The sequence below is a fragment of the Stegostoma tigrinum genome, chromosome 3, assembly GCF_030684315.1.
Source record: "Stegostoma tigrinum isolate sSteTig4 chromosome 3, sSteTig4.hap1, whole genome shotgun sequence".
In the NCBI taxonomy this organism is placed as follows: Eukaryota; Metazoa; Chordata; class Chondrichthyes; order Orectolobiformes; family Stegostomatidae; genus Stegostoma; species Stegostoma tigrinum.
Window position 1 is genome coordinate 133,911,407 of NC_081356.1, and position 6,000 is coordinate 133,917,406.

At 47.4% G+C, this 6,000-nt stretch overlaps 1 protein-coding gene across 3 annotated transcripts in view; it reads right to left on the reverse strand.

Moving 5' to 3' along the window:
- c3h5orf34 (chromosome 3 C5orf34 homolog) overlaps positions 1–778 on the reverse strand; it is a 46,208-nt gene extending 45,430 nt beyond the window's left edge. For all 3 annotated transcript variants that reach the window (XM_048526708.2, XM_048526709.2, XM_048526706.2), the window contains exon 1: positions 643–778. The gene's annotated coding sequence lies outside the window, so the exon portion shown is untranslated. The remainder of the gene's footprint in view (positions 1–642) is intronic.
- Positions 779–6,000: the final 5,222 nt, after the last annotated feature.

The following is a 6,000-nucleotide window of genomic DNA, read 5'->3' on the forward strand; positions in this document are numbered from 1 at the left end:
TCCAGCCCCACACTTTGTTATCTCGGATTCTCCAGCACCTGCAATTCCTGTTGTTATCTCTGATAAGTTTATCCAATCTCCAGTCATTGTTAGCAGCCACCAAACCAGGCAACATCCTGGGTGAACTGCTTATGTACCCTCACCACAGCCTCCACATCCTTCTGGTCGTGGGGTGAGCAGAACCACACTCAATATTCCAAATGTGGCCCAAGTAAAAAGTTTCCCACAGCTACATCATGAATCACTAGTTTATATACTCCATGCCCCGACTGATGAAGGCAAGCGTGCTAGGGCGCCATCGTCGCCACCGTGTGTTGCCGCTTTTAGTGGTCAGTGGCCCAGATCCCTCTGTGTCAACGTCGCTAAGCGTTCTGCCATTTACTGTACACTTCCCTCCAGCTTTAAACCTTCCAAAACACATCACTCACATTTCCCCGGACTAAATTCCGCCCACCATTTCTCTGCCCGAGCCCCCAGCCTACCCACATTCCTGCTGTTTTAACACGGTGTGGAGCTGGATGAACACAGCAGGCCAGGCAGCATCTCAGGAGCGGGAAGGCTGACGTTTCGGGCCTAGACCCTTGCTGTACCCTCCGGCGATCCTCACTGTCCGCAGCTTCCTCCCCCAGTCCACAAACTTACCAATCGGCCCTCCCGCATTCTCCTCCAAGTTACCTCCCTCAAGCGGGGGGGGGGGGGGAGATAAAGACGATATTTAAGTTGGGGTTTAGTCGCTGGAATCCGTGCGGCCCGTTTCCACGGCCTGATGGCCGGCCCACAAACGGCTCCTCGATTTGAATCTACCGCCAGGAACGCGGGCCGCCATTGGCTACCCTTTAACCCCACCCCCTGACTAACGCCGTCTGCTATTGGCTGGATGCCGTCGCCCTGGTGACCGGTCGCGTCCCTCGCCCTCAGCTCCCCTTCAGACTCAACCTGGAACCTGCTCCATACCCAAACGGGGCAAAGGTCCCCACAGTACTGACCTTTCCGTGATGGAGCAAAGAACGGACATTCACCAAATCGGCTCATTACTCTGAGCGAATACAGAAAAATAAAAAGAGCACAGGAACGGTTCATTGGAAAGATGGCCAGGAATGGGCAGACAGGTGGCAAACGTTGGGCGAAGCGGAGAAATGTGCAGCGTCTCGTCTTGGTACAAATACAAACGTAGACTACATCGAGTAAATAGTGACTGGGCTTGGGGTAGCATGGGAGTGCATCCAGCTCCAGGTTAAGGCGTTGCATGTTCAAATTAGAACAGTACAGAGCAGAAGCAGGCGCTTCAGCCCACCGCTCTTCTACCGAAATTGTTAAATTGGCTAACTAATAGAAGACAGAATAAAAACCTAAAACAGAAGTTTCTGGAAATAGCTCAGCAGGTGTGCAGCATCTGAAAAGGAAAAAAAAATCAGAGTTAATGTTTCAGGTCAAGTGATCTTCAGAACTGATGGTGGCTGGGCAAACATTGGCTTATATGCAGAAATTAGAGGGAATGATGTAGGGTGTAAATGATAGGATAAAGGATACAGCCCAAAGAGACAGAAGAACAGTAGTCAGGCAAAGGAGTTGATGACAATCTGGCTGGGAGGGTCATTAGCCGTTAATGGGGACTGTTAGTGGCTAACAGGAGGTAATGTGGAATGGCAGACTATGTGATAACAAGTCTGCTCCTCTCATGGTGCCTGGCTTCCATACCCTCCCTGTTCATGTACCCACACAGGTGCCTTGTAAATGGTATAATTGTACCAGACTCCATCACCTCCAGCTCCAGCTCATTCTATGATGTGGAGGTGGCAGTGTTGGATTGGAGCATACAGGGTCAGTAGTCACACAACACCAGGTTATAGTCCAACAGCTTTATTTTAAGTAAGGGGCAAGGTAAAGGGGCAGTGCTCTGAAAACTTGTGAGCGCGTTCTAGACACGAACCTCCATCTGCATGAAAAAAGTTACCCTACAGGTCCTTGTTCAATCTTTCCTCCCTCACCTTGAACCTATGTTCCCAAGCTTTGGACTTCCCATCCTACGAAAAAGACCTTTTAAATGGAGAAAGAACGCAAAACGCAACAGCGCAGAGAGATTTGGACATTTTCATGCCAAAATCAAAATTAAACTGGCATATAAATGGGTTACAGCTAAAGCAAATAGAATGTTGGCTTTTATTTCAAAGGAAATGGAGTATAAAAATATTGTAGAGAGAGATAATGGGAACTGCAGATGCTGGAGAATTCCAAGATAATAAAATGTGAGGCTGGATGAACACAGCAGGCCAAGCAGCATCTCAGGAGCACAAAAGCTGACATTTCGGGCCTAGACCCTTCATCAGAGAGGGGGATGGGGTGAGGGAACTGGAATAAATAGGGAGAGAGGGGGAGGCGGACCGAAGATGGAGAGTAAAGAAGATAGGTGGAGAGAGTGTAGGTGGGGAGGTAGGGAGGGGATAGGTCAGTCCAGGGAAGACGGACAGGTCAAGGAGGTGGGATGAGGTTAGTAGGTAGCTGGGGGTGCGGCTTGGGGTGGGAGGAAGGGATGGGTGAGAGGAAGAACCGGTTAGGGAGGCAGAGACAGGTTGGACTGGTTTTGGGATGCAGTGGGTGGGGGGGGGAAGAGCTGTGCTGGTTGTGTGGTGCAGTGGGGGGAGGGGACGAACTGGGCTGGTTTAGGGATGCAGTAGGGGAAGGGGAGATTTTGAAACTGGTGAAGTCCACATTGATACCATATGGCTGCAGGGTTCCCAGGCGGAATAGGAGTTGCTGTTCCTGCAACCTTCGAGTGGCATCATTGTGGCAGTGCAGGAGGCCCATGATGGACATGTCATCTAGAGAATGCGAGGGGGAGTGGAAATGGTTTGCGACTGGGAGGTGCAGTTGTTTGTTGCGAACCGCTCAGTTCGCAACAAACTGCACCTCCCAGTCGCAAACCATTTCCACTCCCCCTCCCATTCTCTAGACGACATGTCCATCATGGGCCTCCTGCAGTGCCACAATGATGCCACCCGAAGGTTGCAGGAACAGCAACTCATATTCCGCCTGGGAACCCTGCAGCCATATGGTATCAATGGGGACTTCACCAGTTTCAAAATCTCCCCTTCCCCTACTGCATCCCTAAACCAGCCCAGTTCGTCCCCTCCCCCCACTGCACCACACAACCAGCCCAGCTCTTCCCCCCCACCCACTGCATCCCAAAACCAGTCCAACCTGTCTCTGCCTCCCTAACCTGTTCTTCCTCTCACCCATCCCTTCCTCCCACCCCAAGCCGCACCCCCAGCTACCTACTAACCTCATCCCACCTCCTTGACCTGTCCGTCTTCCCTGGACTGACCTATCCCCTCCCTACCTCCCCACCTACACTCTCTCCACCTATCTTCTTTACTCTCCATCTTCGGTCCGCCTCCCCCTCTCTCCCTATTTATTCCAGTTCCCTCTCCCCATCCCCCTCTCTGATGAAGGTTCTTGGCCCGAAACGTCAGCTTTTGTGCTCCTGAGATGCTGCTTGGCCTGCTGTGTTCATCCAGCCTCACATTTTATTATCTATAAAAATATTGTGGTTGCTTGGTTGGCTTGCTGAGCTGGTTCATTCCTTTCTCCCCCACAGATGTTTCATTACTGTGCTGGGTAACATCATCAGTGCAGCCTCCGATGAAGCACCTTTGTGTATTCCTGCCTGGTTTTTTAAACTTTGGAGTCCATTGGGCTGGACTGCCTCACTTCTGGTTTTCCTTCACAATGGAGTGTATGTGGGTCAAGTTCAACGTGTTTATTCATGGCTTTCTTCATGGAGTACCACACTTCTAGGAACTCCAGTGCCTGTCTCTGCTTTGCTTGGCCCAGGATCTTGATGTTGTCTCAACTGAATTGGTGGTTCTCCTTATCCATGTGGATAGATGAACAAGTACCAGAAGTGAGGTAATCCAGCCCAACGGACTCCAGAGTTTAAAAATGAGGTAGGAAAACACAACGGCACTTCATAGGAGGCTGTACTGATGATGTTACTCAGCAGGGTAATGAAATGTCTATGGAACAACAATGAACCAGTTCAGTGAGCCAACTAATCACAACATCCACAACCCGAGCTACAAATCTACTCCAAAATCTTAGAGTATAAAAAAGGAATGTTTTGGCAAAACAAAACTATACCAGACACTAGTTTATACCACACTTGGAAAACTATAATAAGAGATAACAAGGTGTAGAGCTGGATGAGCACAGCAGGCCAGGCAGCAGAGGAGCAGGAAAGCTGATGTTTCAGGTCTGGACCCTTCTTCAGAAATGGAGGAGGGGTAGGGGACTCTGAAATATATAGAGGTGGAGAGACGATGATGGATAAAGGCACAGATAGCTAAAGAGAAGACAGACAGATCAAGAAGGTGGGGATGGAACCAGTAAAAAAGTGAATGTAGGTAGGGAGTTGGGAAGGGGGTTGCTCAATTGAGGGAAGACCTACCAGTCTCATCCCCACCTGTCCATCTTGAAGACCCTGAAGAAGGGTCCAGACCCGAAAAGTCAGCTTTCCTGCTTCTCTGATGCTGCCTGGCCTACTGTGTTCATTCAGCTCCACACCTTCTCCAGCATCACAGTTCCTACTATCCCTGGAAAGCTATAAACTATTTCAACCCCTTATCAAAGGGAAAATGAACTAGAAGGGAGGCAAAGATTCACTCAGTTGACCCCAGGTATAGAGGAAAATTGAGCACATTCCAACAAACTCATCTGAGTTTAGAAAAATGAGAAGCAGGAGAGAAGTTGTTTCTGGTGTTCTGTCCTGTATTAAACATACATTATAGAAACAAATCATCCAATCAATATCAGGTTACCATTTGTGGAAAACTCCTGTTTGCAAGTTGACTGCTGAATTATAGGGTCACAACCAGAAACAACTGGATCAGTTCAACCATTTATTAAGATTATGGCTGATCTGATTATATCTTGAACTTACATGCCTAAAGGGATCTTGTGCAACAGTGCCTGTGTCTTGCCTTTGAACCAGGCAACCTGGGTTCAATTCCCAGTTACTCCAAAGATATGTAATAACATATCTGAACAGGCTGATTATGAAAATAGCTGCTTTCATGCCTGATCCTCCCATGACTCACGACTGCCTTAAAGATCAAATTTCTGTCTGGTACTGGTTTGAATACATTCAAACATCCCAGCCTCCAATGCTCTCTGGGTAAACAAATTCCAAGGATGAATGATCCTGTCAAGAGGGAAAATGCTCATCACACTCTGAAGCATGATAACTTATGCAGAGTTCTAGATACCCCATGAAAAGGAAATGTCTGCTCAGCATCTAGCCCAAGGCTCCCTCAACATTTGAGACACCTTTCTTTGAAAACAAAGTTAGGCCCAACCTGTTCAATCTTTCCTCATAAGACACTTAAAGCAAATTGAAAAGTGCGGTCATTGGCAATTCAGCATTGAAATGTTTGGTGGCCATGAACAATGTTTATACAAACATTTACCTGTACACTTGGAGTTGTCCGATATGTTTGGTGCTGTTCACTGCAACTGACTGATCAGACCAAGCATCGGGGAATGCTTACCCTACCTATTGGCAGTAAAATTGATGCTTATTTGAAACAAACTTAGTCACTCCACAAAATTCGCTGGAGATACAAATTAAGCTCATTCTGCAGAAAGTAAACAGAAATTCAACAGTGTATCAAGTTTTTTCTTTTACAGAATGTGGTGTTACTGGCAAGTTCATCATTTATTACCCATTCATAATGCTTGAATGGAGTATCTCACTAAGACATTTGATTCAACCTCAGCTGTAGATCTGGAGTCTCATATAGGCCAGATTGAGTGAGAACAGATTTCCTTCCTTTAAGGAAATCAGTGAAACTTTTTTTTAAGCAATAAAATATTGATAGTTGTCACAGTCATCATTCATGAGACTCGCTTTACATTCCAGATTTGTTAACTGAATTGAAATTCCAACTACCACAGGATGAAAAGTTTAGCCGAGGCTGAAATTGCACACTGACTAGCAGTGTTGGC